This window comes from Maniola jurtina, chromosome Z (genome assembly GCF_905333055.1).
Source record: "Maniola jurtina chromosome Z, ilManJurt1.1, whole genome shotgun sequence".
NCBI classification, from domain to species: domain Eukaryota; kingdom Metazoa; phylum Arthropoda; class Insecta; order Lepidoptera; family Nymphalidae; genus Maniola; species Maniola jurtina.
The window spans coordinates 3624646-3641622 of NC_060058.1; the positions used below are offsets into that span (position 1 = coordinate 3624646).

General features: G+C 34.5%; 2 protein-coding genes across 14 annotated transcripts in view; one reads left to right on the forward strand and one right to left on the reverse strand.

Annotated features, from left to right (window-relative positions):
* Nucleotides 1-879, reverse strand: part of LOC123880731 — a 46760-nt gene extending 45881 nt beyond the window's left edge. For both annotated transcript variants that reach the window (XR_006799326.1, XM_045929030.1), the window contains exon 1: nucleotides 713-879. The gene's annotated coding sequence lies outside the window, so the exon portion shown is untranslated. The remainder of the gene's footprint in view (nucleotides 1-712) is intronic.
* Nucleotides 1-16977, forward strand: part of LOC123880727 (coiled-coil domain-containing protein CG32809) — a 140750-nt gene that overhangs the window by 87312 nt on the left and 36461 nt on the right. The window lies entirely within an intron of this gene.

A 16977-nucleotide genomic window follows, 5' to 3' on the forward strand; every position in this document is an offset into this window, starting at 1 on the left:
ATATGTTAAAAGTTACGAAATTGTAGGAAAAAGTTAGTATTTAATAAATAGACTAGTACTCTGTAACTTTACAAAATATTACATTTCACTTACAAAATTAAATAGAGAATAAACAAGATGCAGCTAAGTGACTCATTAACAGATTACTTAAAAATGGATTATTATTATTATCGCCTGTTTGTTGAAACGCACAGTAATTGATAGTGGTCTCACCGTCACTCGCTCCATACAAACGTAGTTCGTCTCTCATTGGAATATTAACCAATCAGACCCAATTAAATTTTGTAGAAACGTTCCGGGAATTAATATCTATGCCTGTGGTTTTCCAGATTTCCGTTAAAATATTCGTTTTCAAAGTTACGCGGTCTTAAAAATTCACATACAAATCTTTGAGCCCGTGTAATTTTAAAACTATATATTTTTAGAAAAATCTAAAACACCACAGGCACAGATATTAGTTTTTAGAATATGTTTGCAAAATTTCATGGACTTTGGTTGCTTAATATTCAAATGAAATTGGGACTACGATTGTATGGAGTAAGTGACGGAGAGAGCCGTGTTAAAGATAATCGTTTTCTAAAAAACATCAATACTATCACAGTAAGGTTTATGTAACATCAATCCAATTCGCTGAGCAAATACAACTCGCAACGCACCCGCATATAAAACGCGCGAAAGACCTGTTACAAGACGTTTAAATAAATCGACTTACGGTTAAGCCTCGACTACTCGATTCAGTTGAGACGCGTGCGCGCACCACTTCCACAAGAATCACTGACCAGGCTGCGTGGTCTCAAAGACACCCCTCTCTGCCAGCTCCACTTTAGATTACCGATAATCAAGACTCGTGACACCAAAATGACATTTGGCAACCACATTACGTTATGTGTAGAACAATGTGCACAGCAATGATACACTTACGGACTGGATTACGCGCCCTGAACAATCGTTGTGTTCAAAGAGGATGTAATCACTACATTTTAGATGTGTTCAATTTAAAAGTAAGGATCGCACAGACTCTTGTTAAGTTTATAATGTAATGAAAGCTTGGGAATTAGTCGCCAAACAGCTTTGATAGTTCTAATAAGTTTAAGTGATTTTGTAAAGTGGCGATAGTAAAAAAAAATACCAGGCTAAGTTTGTTTTGGGCTCTTCTTATACTTGGGCGCGTTTAGCACCCTCGTAGCTTTATTTTTAAGTATACGTAATTAATTATATCCACTATATCATCTTACAAATCTGACAAATCTGACTATCAAAAGGTGTAAAATAGTACCTACTTTTAATAAATGATTTTGTCAAACTACGGAAATATAATGTAATATATCAATATCGCTCACCCTACTTTGAAATGTCACTGTTCACACTTTGGTGTAATATTATATTATATTAATATTATATTACATCTAAGTGTGAACAGTAACATTTCAAAGTAGGGTGAGCAATATTTATATATTATATTATATTTTCGTAGTTTGAAGGCAACTTTAGGCTGTGAGATATGCTATGTACTGAGCGGCACTTTAAAAACGATTAACTATTGAAATAATTAATTAACTACCTGCTAAGTGCCGATTTCACCAACGTCGAGTGACGTTTAACGGAGGAATAAATTGGACGTAATGCCAGTTTTTGTATTGATAACCTGCCAAAACATCTGGATAGGACTTATTTTACATTGGTGAAATCCCCCCTTTGTATGACATATTATTCAAGTAACTATAAAGATTAGATGATTTAAGATGACACTATAAAATAAAGTCCAAATACTCTTTTCCCAAGTGGACACTAGTTAGGTATTCATGGTATGTGAGTGAACGCTCTCTGACTCATTCACATTACCAAATTTAACGTTTTTAAAGAGACGTTAGACCCAAAAAGAGGGGTGTTATAAGTTTGACGTGTGTATCTGTGTATCTGTCTGTGGCATCGTAGCCCCTAAACTAATGAACCGATTTTAATTTAGTTTGTTTTTGTTTGAAAGGTGGCTTGATCGAGAGTGTTCTTAGCTATAATTCAAGAAAATTGGTTCAGCCGTTTGAAAGCTACCAGCTCTTTTCTAGTTGCTGTAACCTTCACTTATCGGGGGTGTTATAAATTTTTAATTTACACTTGTCTGTCACATTCTTCTCGAGCCGCATGTAGGTACACAGTCATTCTATGTTCTGATGAGCGTACATACATAATTATATATCTCAATAGTGTATAATATAGTAGGTATGTGCATTAAGTTTGCTCAACCTCCTGTCAAAGTTAGATCACGAGACAAGAGGTCCGGATGCTGCGTGTAATGATAGTATAATTTACACACCGTAGATAAACGCGTTCACTTAGGAGGTTTTGTATATCGTATTGGCTAACGTGATAATTATTTGTAACTAGCTGATTCCCGTGACTTCGTCTGCGTCTTAGTTCGTTCATTGCCTATGTTCACGTATATTGCATTAGATTAGTTGATACTTTTACAGTTATTGTTGGCACTTGCGTGAAAGTTTCTCACATACTACCATCAATGCACGTGGCGCAAGAGTCATTCGGGCCAATATTCGGGGTATTTTACTAGCCAGTATTTTGCAAAATTCCTGCAAAGGGAAAATTGCTTTGGCATATTTCTCTTTAGGAAAATGAATATTGGATGTAATGCAGCTCTGCAAAAAGTATTTTCCTTTTGTTTTAGTTGGATTTTCATGTTTTTCTAGTAACTTAATCTTTTTACCCAGATCGTGTATCAAAGCATTGAAATGAATTGGATCGAAAAATATGATTTTCAAACGAAGGTAAACCTACCTAGATATTTCCTAGAATTTAATTCTGCGTGGGATGAAATCTACAGTTCTTAGAAAAGTAATGTTCTTGTTGAAAGTTGTTGAAACGAAAAAGCGACACTAAAAAGACAAACACATAAATCTATACTTCGTAGGTAGCATGAGAAAGAGATATCCTTATACATGTTTCCTACCATATTACACTTTAGTATACCATAAGCCTCACATGTCATTTGTTGAAACTAAAAACTTGGAGTCTGTATAATATTATGTAATGTAATATATTATATAGAATAAACTACAAAAGTATATCTATCGAGGCCGGAAATAAAGCAATTGCCGGTAAAGTTATATTGAAAGGGCGAAGCCATAGACTTCCCGAGCGAATTTAAAAGAACGAGGTTCCCCCCGAGATCTTTTAAACTGAACAAAGCTGTTAATTGCTGTTTCGACCGAGACTTGTATAGTGCTTTTCTCCCAATTGCAAGGAAACAATAAACTAATGAATTCAAGGAAAACTTAATTTCAGCAACAATTGAACGCTTTGCCAAGTTAAATGTAATACTTAACTATTCCTTTCAAACAACGTATTATACTAATTAATATTCATGAAAAAAGGCCGTATTAATGTTATATTGATATAGTCTTGTTATTGTCTTGTCTTGTATAATAATAATAATTAATAACACGTGTACATACGTAAAAATACCAAATTTATATTAGAGTGCATTTAAAATGTACAGCAATTTTTACTACCGTCCTGTTGGAAATTGCTGGCGTGTGGACTTCACTGTCCGATTACCGTCTAGTTTTTTTTTCAGTAATGAAAAGTAGGAGAAAATAATTTTTAAACTTAGTAACAATAAATAAATAAATACTACAAGAGCAGGATCTCTTGATATTCTGCATTCATCTCATTCTCTTGAAGTTTAGTTTTCCCAAGGTTTAACTTCTATCACGTATGAAACGCACCCATTTTTTTTTACTAATATATAAAGCTTGTATTTTTACTGTAATCACAGCAAACTAGTGTTTGCTATATTTACAACAAAATATCTACCACATTCGATTCATGATGCAGTCTAACCTGGATAGGTATAATAATATAGGTTTCAATACCGCCTTTGTACGGGAATGTTACATTGATTGATGCAGCTTTGTCGTTGGAGCCGTAATTAGTTGGGGCTTACCACTGGCATTACAGTGAATACTGATCAAATAACAATAAATAATTAGTACGTATTTTTGGGTAAGGTCTGACGAAATCACAAACACAATCTTTATGATAAATTATTACACTTTTATTTCATATTTAAATTTATTAACTTTTACATTTGTGTCAAATAAATGTTGTTCCTCTTACGTTAGTATATTTTTGAATGTCGTCGTTTTAAAACCACTCTTACAGGTAACCTCTCCACGTTTATTAGCCACTCCCCTTTTTATCTTATCGTTATCGGCCAATCCAAATTGTACAATGAATAAACTTAGTGACTAATATACAAATCATCAAGCTCGTTTCACAAATCATCTAAGTAATAAAGATGTTTTCATCTTATATATTGATTACAAATATTATCCTTTATTATGCTACAATTCATCAACTAAAAACTATAAGAATTTTATATACAGTACGTTTATCGATCAGATGTTGAACAACTTCAGCCAATCAATGACGCCTTCTAATATGATGTTATGATTTGAGTGGCGCCAACTATGTTTTATAGATAATTAATATGGGCCAAGCTTACAGCTCGGCCATCCTGTTTTAAGCGAGTCTCATCGCTTTTAAAAAAAATTAAAACTTAAGTAACATGTAAACTTCACAACCAAAATGACAAAGACTTAGTTCAACAAAACAAAAAAAAATTAAGATAGTAATTAATTAAATTAATATTCTTGCTAACTTAACTAGAAGGAATATACAGTTTTATTGATACATTGGTATTGATTATGATTGCAACTTAATTTTAGAGCACTCGCAGCACCCCTTTCCATCCGATATAATTAGAAAATAGCAGATAAACTCAATTCAATTCCAAACTATTTACCCTCGCAACTTTACCTGCCAGTCTACAGTAGCACTCAAATTTAGCCTTTAATCTAAAATTCATTTTTCTGTTCTCTTCCGCTAATATTAAAATAAAAAGATGCAGACACTCTAAATTTATAAATAATTTTTCAAAAATCATAAAGATATCAAAAATTGCGAGACCAGTAGCAACTAAAGGAGGCCTCAATTTAATCAAAGAAGGTAGGTATATGCATAAAGTCCGAAGCATCAATTATAACTCAGAAGCCAATATTTTACAGGAACACTCAATAGAGATTTGGGGATGAGCATGTAAAACTAATTACTAAAAACTACTTTAAAGGGTTTCAAGTATCTCAAAATAAATTGTTAAAAGTTCTGTTCCAACTAGACTCTCCTTCCCACTAAAGAATTATATAAGAAAACTGATGAACTATATTATATAAGTCAATTATACAAATTCAAAATATGTCTATTTGTTAGGAAAATACTATTAAAGTCCGTACATACACGCATCACTTTAAAGCTAAATCTCATAAATATCGTACACAAAACGAACATACCTATTATGCTACAATTACATAAAGCTAGGACTAATTATGGTATGTAAACTACCTAGCTCTACTACATAATGTACTTGCCGAAACTCATACTGGAGGAAAAATCTTTTACAAAGTTTAAAGTTTAATCAAACAGTGTCAAACACCATAGATATCTTAGCTAGATGTAGGTATAGTTTGTTAACGAATATAACGTGTTTTGACTTTTTATATTATTGTATAGTCACCATACCTTTAAAGATTATGTTTTCTTCTATATTTATATTTAGAATCGGGAGCGATTCTTAATATGAATATGTGTAAGTGAACTTCTTGTCCTTTTGATAAAATAAACTCTCTAAACTTAAAGTTAATCGCCGCCAGTTCTCGATTTAAATCACAAAACATTTTCATACACTTTCAACGCAATAGTTTTACGCACATATTTTCTTCTTCCCTTCTTATTGGAAAATCGCGGATTCCGAGCCTTGGCGCGTCTCTCTTCTACCGGGATACATATGTGATTGTCCTTATTTCCCTCCAGATCCAAATTTTTAATGACCCTTATCCTAGGGTTCTTTCCCTCCAGATCCAAATTTTTAATGACCCTTATCCTAGGGTCTACCTCCTTCCTCCTATAGGACTTTTTGTCCATAGCCCGTAACCTCGGGGCTTTCCTTCCTTGGGACTTTGTGTCCCTGACCCATACCTAGTTTTGGGTCTTTCTTTTCCTCATTTATTCATTTCCAACATCCTTGGATCCTGCAAACATAAAACACTTTGAGTAGACCGTTCATTTAATTTTGTTTCATAAGCATCCATCATAATACAATCCGACCTAAGAGAAGTAATTTTACTTGGTAACCTAGAAAACCTATTATCATTATTATAATTTAGTTTTCTCCAGTTCCGTACCCCTCGAAGGGTGCCTACGAGACCCTATTTTCTAAACCTCTGCTCTCCGTCCGTCTGTCCGTCTGCACGTGCGTCACGGCCTGAACCGTGAACGGCGTATCGTGAACCGTGATAGTTAGAGAGTTGAAAGGAACGTGATTACGGATGTATGAAAATCCTATGCCTGGTTGCTTCCAATTCAAACTTTTTCTTTTAATGCAGATTACGCTTCCCATATTTCTTACAATTACCTATTGTTTTTTTTTTTTTTTTTTTTCCTAGCAAAATCCACATTCTGAAGTACTAATGGACAATGTTAAACAAACGCCAGGGTACAGTAGTTGCGTCACTTGTGCCTCTTAACCATATAATATCTACATGCAAAAAGAATCTTTGATTTATAATTTCACATGATACTTATATATTTTATTTTAGCCATAATATGCACCATATGGCGTACTTTGTCGTTTCGAGTAACATAAGCAGAACTACCAAATTCGACCCTGGGAACGACACAGTCGCGACTCGCCGCCGAATGATACCTATTAGTTTATCATTAATTCCTTTTCATAGAGAAAAGCGATATCAACATAATAGCAGGAAAAAAAATGAAATAAATATTCCGTTCGATACATCTCTATTCTCTACGACATCAAGATCTCTATCACAAGCTGATCGATCATAAAGATTAGAAGAAAGTAGGTACCTTATACATTATTTTATATGTTAACCGTAATGACCCGCATCTGTTCGATTTTCCTTTATTCGTTTCGTAAAAGATTCGTCCTCGTACGTCCATCATCATCATCATCGTCATCTACATCGTCATCATCATAAGGTCACTGTTGAACATAAACCTTCCCTAGTAAGCACCACACGTACTGTCCTCAGCCTTCCTCATTCAACCCCTGGTTCCTATTGATACAAACCACTAAACCCCCCCCCCCATCAAATGTGTACCTATCTACATCCATCCATCATACCCAAATGCCGTGCTGGTTGATGTGATGAGCGACAAAGTGTTAACCTCTTCAATACCTCATGGAACTGTAGGAATAGCCATGGAAGACCTCCAAACCGAACGTTGATATTTTGTGTAAGTGGTCCCACGAGTCAAAAAAAAATATTCTTGTCCATAAAGGAACAAGCCACGATATAGATTCTTCTATCGGAACTTAAATATTCCAATCACTGCATGTATTCCAACTAATCAGTTTGCTACTGTATATTTGAAGTTGATAATAAATAAAAATGTTAGCTTAATTAAATTCCTATGATAATTCGATTTTTGGTGCATCAACCAGCTTCACCTATTATGTAAAATTAAATATATATATTTTTTTTAAATTACCGGCTGTACATTTTAAACTAACCTAATCAAAATATACTTTCTTACTAATAACTTAATCTTAAAAATTTTCCAGAGGATCCTTCCGCCTCAAATTAACTCAATGATAAAAATGAACAGGAAACTTTAAATGTTGTAAAATCCAGCCAATGCTTCGTACCTCGCCTTATTAATCCAATAGGTACTTCTTTGGATTTTGTCAAAACAAAATACTTTTACTTGTTGAGTGTATAATAAATAAATAATGTAATAAATCAATTAACTGTTAAAGCTAATAACTTTTACAGAAAGCGAACCTCATGATATCTCTTATGAGTTTTAAGCGTAAAATTACCACGCCGAAAACAAAACATGAGCTGACAGTATTCTTATTTGATATACATAATCCAGTAATACTATATCTATCTACATAATTCGTAAATATGTATGTATAGTTTGTAAGTTACTATTTCACTTTATGCTGTTTCAATGCTTTAAGTTATTATTTTTATCTTTGTCTCATTTTTTTTAGTTTAGCCTCATTCTATTTTTAAACTTACTATTTCGCTATAATATTTACAAGTAACCTCATCGAAGACTACACGGTCTTCTGATAACCCAACAAGCATTTATCCAACAGCTATCGCTTTCACCCGAACGGAGGTTCCCTGAAATATACTGAGATAACAATACCTAGTTGACACATGGATGTACAAGAGCGGCAACAAGCTATGACCCCCTCTAGTCATAACTATATCTTTATGATTGTAACATTTCAAACAGTGAAAGTATGTATAAACGATTTCGTCCATAGGACATGCGCTCTAAAGAATGTTAATATAATTATCAGCAACTAAAAGCTTGAAGAAACTAATAGGTACAACTTGTCTTTGAAGTATGAAAATATGCACATTTATCAAGTATACCAGTTCATCAAACATTAAAGTACGCATTTATAAAATGATAACTCACTTATTAATCAAGATAACTACCTGTTTATCAAACCTACCCTACCAAATATAAATAACTACTCACCAAATGTAATACTTTATAACTTAAGTAAAAATATGAAACAAATGTGCATCAACCACATACATACACTCTTCAAATTCATCCATTTATCAAAATGTTATATAATATAACCATTCACCAAATCCATTATATACTTTGTTCATTAAATAGCTTAGTCAAACTTTACTCCACTTGCCACGATTGCAAATTTTCCAAAATAGTCAGCCGCAAACATTGCAGCTCATCTCACTTGATAATGCATCCCTCCCTCAGAAAAACAGGCATTAGGAATGTCTTTCCAAGACGCGCGAGAGACAGCCACCGTGGCTTTTCGCGAGATTTAATCCAAATTGAACTAATGCCTAAATAAATGTTTTAATTAGAGGGCGATTGCTTTTGCAACCTCTAACCGTCCAATCAAACACCGAAAGTATTCAATAATCCGAGACGTAAATAAAAAACCCGTCAGAACACCGTATTTATAAAAACAGAGACAAGAAAAAGATTCCTCCTCGCAATGAGATCGCGTGACATCCAACAAGTGAATTATCGACTTTATTACACAACTTATCCTCAACATGTTTTACATCATTTCCTACAATTGAAATCTTTCTATTTTAAATACCCTAACTACAACTTCATAATCCAACCAAAAATCACACTAGATTTATCCCTCGGTCCCACATCTTTAATGCTTTTTTTTTCTGTTTCGGTAACTAAAACAAAAAAAATATATATATACTCATGTTATAAAACGTTGTCAAAGCTTTCCTGAACGCGCTAAATAAGCAAAAACATAAAATCAGGCGAAATGCCAGACCAGCCGAAAAACCTTCAATGCTTAATCAGCCTAAAAAAAAAATTATGATCACTATTCATATTATCATGAGATACTACCGGCGCTCCTAAGCGAAATTTATAAGGCACCGCATTTCGATTTTATCAAACAGACTGATCAATTTCGAGAGCACAACAAACGTGGTTTCCTGAGAGTTTCGTTAACTAAATGCATATCGAAACTGAACTATCGCGAAGCGAGTCAAGCGAGCGTGAAAATTTTTTTAAATATATTTCTGGGATAATGTCATGCCACAAACGCGAGCGTAGTGCAAAGATATTTGCCTAAAATTTCTTTCGTACAACAAAGAAAATAGTATTTTGGTAGTAGGTACTTATAATCGCGCCCTGCCCTAAGGGCAGTACTGTAGGTATATTACCATTAAAAAAAAACTTACTCTAATTTTAATAGAACATTTGCCAGGAATTTAACCCGCCAAGCGATGTTAATCCAATAAAAACAAAATCATATTGCATTTAAATGCGGCAGTACACAGTTAATTGCGTGAATACAGGTAAACAAAAAAAAAAAAACCCCGCTGCCCATATACTATACCTACCTGCTACTCGTAGTACTCAAATTATTGTGCCAGTATTAAAAGTAAATTAGCTGTTATCTAGCGTGGTAGACTACGGCCTAAACCCTTCTCATTCTGTGAGGAGACACTTGTTGCTCAGTAGTGGGCCGGCCATGGGTTGTTCATGGTGAGCTGTTATCAGCAAAGTTATGTTTGAAACTCAAACATTACGCGTTTCAAGTGGTAAAAATAGATAAATGAAAACATTTCTCCTCACTTTTGTAAAAAAAAAAAACACTTATTTATGCACCCCGTATTTTAAAACTATCTGACTACCTACCTACCATAATTTTAAATTTAGTTAAAGAATAACCAGATAAGATAAACCTACTTTTACACCCATTTTAGGATTTATATTTCTCAAAATGCTCAATTTATTAACCCTGGTCACTATTACTTTATTACAACGGATCACCTTCATTTTTATCAATTAACATTTTATATCCCCAATCACTTAGTAACCATTACAAGTAGAGACGGATTATTTCACTGGCAGGCGTAAAACGAAAAGCTATTTCATGTAACTTTTTCTACCTTATCCCAAAGCGGTTTACAAAAAATAATAATTTCACAAAACAACATTCAAGATGCCCAATGAGTGCTGTGTGATAATATCGCGTCACTGTGTGCTAGAAAAAGGAAAACATCTATCTATACAATGAGTGCAGCAAACGATTGAACCTAAATCCAGAACCTACCTTCCGTAAAACAAAACCACTATGTGAAAATAAATCCCTATCGTAACTCTTAACCAAACTAATTCGGCACACGATTACAAGTGTGAAGATTGAAATACCACGTTCCGTGAGATATTCACCTGTGAAATCATTTAATGAGAAATAAAACCCCGGCAGGACATAGTAGATACATCCTGAAAACTATTTAAAAGTAACAATAACGCCCATCATTAAGTAAACCACACTTTTTATATTGTTTAACACTATGTTCACTATCTATTCCATTGTACCCACGATACAGGATAACCTAGTGCGGGTACCACCACACAGACACAGGAAAATTGTACAAGACTGTATTTTGTAAATAAACATTTTTCATTTTTCATTGTAAAATAAGCCTTCTAAATACCTCAATGTTATTTAAACCACAATTTGAAGGTCGATCGCATTTGTATAACCAATATACAAGATGAATTATAAACATGTGGGTAATTCTAGGTATCATAACGTTATATAATTTCCATTCCAACTCGGAGCAAAGCTTTCTAACAAAATGATAACTAAATGTAGAACAAACAAAACGAAAACCCACACAAATAAAAAAAAAATTACCATTAATAGGTATCAATAAAAATAAAATCATGGAAAGATCCTACCCGTTTATCCAGAAATCCTTTGATGCCATGACTAGGTACTTTGATATATTGAGGCCCAAATATTGGCCTTGTGCTCCAAAATGTCTGTGGTCTACTAGACCTCCACTTCTTTCTCGTTCCTCTGTATATTTCCACTTGTTTCTCTGAGTCGTGAGCGTGACAAGAAAATATTATATTTTCTTGATGTCCCTCTTCTGACCTTTTGGGTAAGGTCTGACGAAATCACAAACACAATCTTTATGATAAATTATTACACTTTTATTTCATATTTAAATTTATTAACTTTTACATTTGTGTCAAATAAATGTTGTTCCTCTTACGTTAGTATATTTTTGAATGTCGTCGTTTTAAAACCACTCTTACAGGTAACCTCTCCACGTTTATTAGCCACTCCCCTTTTTATCTTATCGTTATCGGCCAATCCAAATTGTACAATGAATAAACTTAGTGACTAATATACAAATCATCAAGCTCGTTTCACAAATCATCTAAGTAATAAAGATGTTTTCATCTTATATATTGATTACAAATATTATCCTTTATTATGCTACAATTCATCAACTAAAAACTATAAGAATTTTATATACAGTACGTTTATCGATCAGATGTTGAACAACTTCAGCCAATCAATGACGCCTTCTAATATGATGTTATGATTTGAGTGGCGCCAACTATGTTTTATAGATAATTAATATGGGCCAAGCTTACAGTATTTCACTAATAAGTCATGATACAGTCTAACTTGGATAGGGATTCAATGTGAATATTGGTTACACCGCATTGTATCGGCATGATTGGCTGCTACATTATACTGAGGAGGATCGGCAAGGATATTAATTGGCAAAGCCGGGCGGTAAAATCGAACCATACTAATATTATAAATGCGAAAGTGTGTCTGTCTGTCTGTCTGCTACCTTTTCACGGCCCAACAGTTTAACCGATTCTGACGAAATTTGGTACCGAGGTAGCTTGCGTCCCTGTAATTGACATAGGCAAGTTTTTATCCCGGAAAATCAAACAGTTCCCACGGGATCTTAAAAAAACCTAAATCCACGCGGACGAAGTCGCGGGCATCCTGTAGTATATGATAATACATACCTAATCTTTAACAGGGCTCTCTCCGTCACTCGTTTCATACAATCGTAGTTCCAATTTCATTTGAATATTAAGCAACCAAAGTCCACGAAATTTTGCAGACATATTCTGGAAACTAATATCTGTGTCTGTGGTGTTTTAGATTTTCTAAAAATATGTAGTTTTAAAATTACAGGGGCTCAAAGATTTGTATGTAAATTTTTAAGACCGCGTAACTTTGAAATCGAATATTTTAACAGAAATCTGGAAAACCACAGACAGACATTACTTTCTAGAATATGTCTGCAAAATTTCATGGACTTTGGTTGCTTAATATTCAAATGAAATTGGAACTACGTTTGTATGAAGCGAGTGAAGAAGAGACCCCTCTTAAGGAAAAATCGGTCTACAATGTGACAATTTGATGAAGCAAGTTTCTAAGGTTTCTAACTAGTTATGTGGAGTTACAAAAGCAAGCATTTTCGTTTCAAATATAACCAACACCTTTCAATTTAAGGTGAGAATTTATTCAGTTGAGAAAAAAATAAACAAACATAACATCCATACTTTCTAGTGTATAGATTTATCAAAGTCAATTTAGAATTGCATCAAATGCGTGCTGCATTTGGTAACCCAAAACTACGAAGCTTACTCAAGTACCTACCTGCCAAGTATGACATAACTCTAGGCTGGAAATCTGTTTTAGTCATAAACTTATATATGGCTTTAGTCCATTTTTATTAGCAAATAGTAACCTATGTAAACATAGGTTTTTGTAAAAGATTTTTCACAGTGTATGTCTGATTGCAATCTATTAAGCATGTTTTTAAGAAAGACTTTCTAATAATAATGATATTATAGTTTTTATGGTTTACAATTTAGTATTTTAATAGTATAGTTGGGGGTCACAGGTTCGATCCTTGGCACGCATTTCTATTTCGTTATGATGTTCAGGTTAGATGCAGTATGAAATAACTTAAAAATCTTCTTTTTTCTAGTTCGATAAGTAATTACTGTGCAACTAGGTAAGTACTACAACCACCACGGATGAGATTGCCTCTCTCCCACATTATTATACAATGACGTAGACATTATTATGACCATTTAGGAAATAGAAAGAAATCGTTTAAAAAAAAATTAAAGATACGTAGGTATGCCCTGCCATAAAACGAACTAAAAAGTAAAAAAAATTACATTTGTCACCATATTGATTTTTTTTAATTTATATTGAGATGTAAGAATTTTAACGATACCACCATAGGTACCTATACTCAAATCTGTGCGAGCATTTTGACGATAATATGGTGTAATAAAGAAACTCACATACATGCTTATGTATAGGTTCATGAACCCTCAAAAAATTATGTACCTTTTTTTGGGCTGTAATGTAAACAGCGCAGAAACAATTAATTTATACAAGTGTAAATTAAAAATTTATAACACCCCCGACAAGTGAAGGTTACAGTAACTAGAAAAGAGCTGATAACCTGAAAACGATTGAACCGATTTTCTTGGATTATAGCTAAGAACACTCTCGAATCGATCAAGCCACCTTTCAAACAAAAACACCTAAATTAAAATCGGTTATGATGCCATAGACAGATACACAGATACACTCGTCAAAATTATAACACCCCTCTTTTTGGGTCGGGGGTTAAAAATCCGAACAGCTTCAAAGATGGCGTAACTTTAGCAACTAGACACAGTATGTTATTAATTGAATTAGTCGTCACGGACATCAAAATCAAAAACTGTAACACTTTCTCTTCCGCCGAGCATGTCGATACAACAATTAAAAGGCATCCATATGTGCTGGCAACGTTTCACGGTTAACCAATTGCAATCATTATTCTATTTATGTATTCACAACTTTTAGCAATTTTTTCAGCTCCAGTTTATTAAAATATCAACATCATTTTTGTCAACCGATGGATGTCCACTGCTGGACATAGTGGTTCTTGTAGAAACTTCCACGCCTCGTTCTTGACCGCCTGAATACAACGGCACCTTGCGACTCGTTTGATGTCGTCTGTCCGCCTTGTATTTTTTGACGAGGGGGAAATCCTCCGATCGGATTATGTGGTATTTGGCAACTCGTTAGATTTTTAACCCCCGACCCAAAAAGAGGGGTGTTATAAGTTTAACGTGTGTATCTGTGTATCTGTGTGTCTGTGTATCTGTGTATCTGTGTATCTGTCTGTGGCATCGTAGCGCCTAAACGAATGAACCGATTTTAATTTAGTTTTTTTTGTTTGAAAGGTGGCTTGATCGAGAGTGTTCTTAGCTATAATCCAAAAAAATTGGTTCAGAGGTTTAAGAGTTATCAGCTCTTTTCTAGTTTTCTTGTAGAAAAGAAGGTTAGATAACCGTTAGGTTCATAATATGATGTCAATTGACAAATGTCAAGCTGTCAAGATGGACGTTGCCTAGATACATAATTATTTATTTGAAAATTATGTTTTGGAAAACTCAGATACTTTAGATAGTAGGCGCGGAATAGTCCAAGAAAATCAGTTCAGCCGTTTGAAAGTTATCAGGTCTTTTCGGTCGTTTCTAGTTACTGTAAGCTTCACTTGTCGGGGGTGTTATAAATTTTTAATTTACACTTGTTCATAGTGCGGTGGTGTTTGAATCGGAGCGTTTTGTAGCCTATTGTAGTTAGCACCATAGCGGTTCAGTAAGCGGTGGCATGTGACTGTGAGGTCCCGGGTTCATAGCTAGACTTAGAAAAAGAGCTACATAACAGATTGTGATGTGAACCAGATGCACAGTGCCCACATCGACCCTGGCTCTTACAGCAGAATTTCAAATGAAATCCTACCCTCTAAAACATTTTCGGTGGCCCTCTTCAGCATATATTGAATGGCTCCGGGAACTCTGACGAACGTGTGCCGGTCGTGTATTCACCGAGTGGAGGCTCTACGCTTTCCGGACTAGGTCACCATTCTAGCGGCTTGGGACCCCAACGTCTATGTTTTCTGAACTCGCATTACCTCTTCAGCTTCGCAGCCCGTTGAGCTACATCGATTACTCCGGTTCTCTTACGGGGCTCCTCCTTTCAGATTTGATCACGTAAAGAAACTATCACACTAATATTATAAAGGCGAAAGTTTGTGTGTGTGTGTGTGTGTGTGTGTGTGTGTGTGTGTGTGTGTGTGTGTGTGTGTGTGTGTGTGTGTGTGTGTGTGTGTGTGTGTGTGTGTGTGTGTGTGTGTGTGTGTGTGTGTGTGTGTGTATGTTTGTTAAACCTTCACGAAAACACCACTGGTCGGATTTGGCTTAAATTCCGAATGGAGATAGAGAACATCCTGGATTGGCACACAGGCTACTTTTTATCTCGGAAAATCAAAAAGTTCCCACGGGATTTCAAAAAACCTAAATCCACGCGGACGATGTCGCGGGCGTCAGCTAATATTTAAATATAATCACAAAAAAGAATAATTTTGTACCACCCATAGTAGGTATGTGCCACACATGGTATAGCCCACGTGATAGTATGATAACTGTTTTGTATGCATGACAAATATCTGGACAATCACTCTTATGATTGACGAAATTTATTGATTGAGAACTCATCTCTGGAACAAAATAGTATTGGTATCCAAAACCCCTCTCTATCGGTACCATCACATAGCTATGTCTGAGAGTGCCGCTATCGTAGTAAATTAGCGAGGGACGTAATACTAGGAACTATCCTAGTATACCTCTCTCCCTATGATGATGAATAACAAAAACACAAATAAGCAAACGCACACACTATCACTAACACCAAACGCATAATTTTATCTCCGTTTCGTCGTGGGTAATAATAAATAATTAGCATTTATACGCTAATTAATTACATAATACAATTTTGCCATCTGTTATATAACCGAATAAGGTTCCGGCTTCAATTTTACATGTATTAAATCTTCCATGGCAGTGCCCAAAAAGTGTTCTGTGGCATTATTGCTTAGACAATACATAAAATTAAAAATTAAAAAACCCCAACAATATACCGTACTACAATGGCTAAATATACGTACATATTCAAAAAGGTAGAGCCAAGATATTGTAATGTAACACAATATGAAACTGCAACTCCTAGACGTTGTAAAGCAATAATAACCAACCAAATTAATTTATTAAATATCCAAGTAATAGAATAGCATAGAGAAAATAATGTAGAAGCAAGCTATTGTATATCTCCAAGTGTCTTTGAATTTTCTGAAGTACCTGCGCATTTTAGGATATCTTAAGATTCGTAAGTTTGATGTCAGTGAGAAAGCAACACCGCAACCTTAAGAGGGGTCTCTCCATCACTCGCTCCATACAAACGTAGTTCCAATTTCATTTGAATATTAAGCAACCAAAGTCCATGAAATTAGAGCCCCTGTAATTTTAAAACTACATATTTTTAGAAAAATCTAATACACCACAGTCACACATATTAGTTTCTAGAATATGTCTGCAAAATTTCATGGACTTTGGTTGCTTAATATTCAAATGAAATTGGAACTACGATTGTATGAAGCTAGTGACGGAGAGAGAACTGTTAAAAGGCTAGATATTTCTTTTGTATTTTACAGTTTTAATATTATCAGAGAA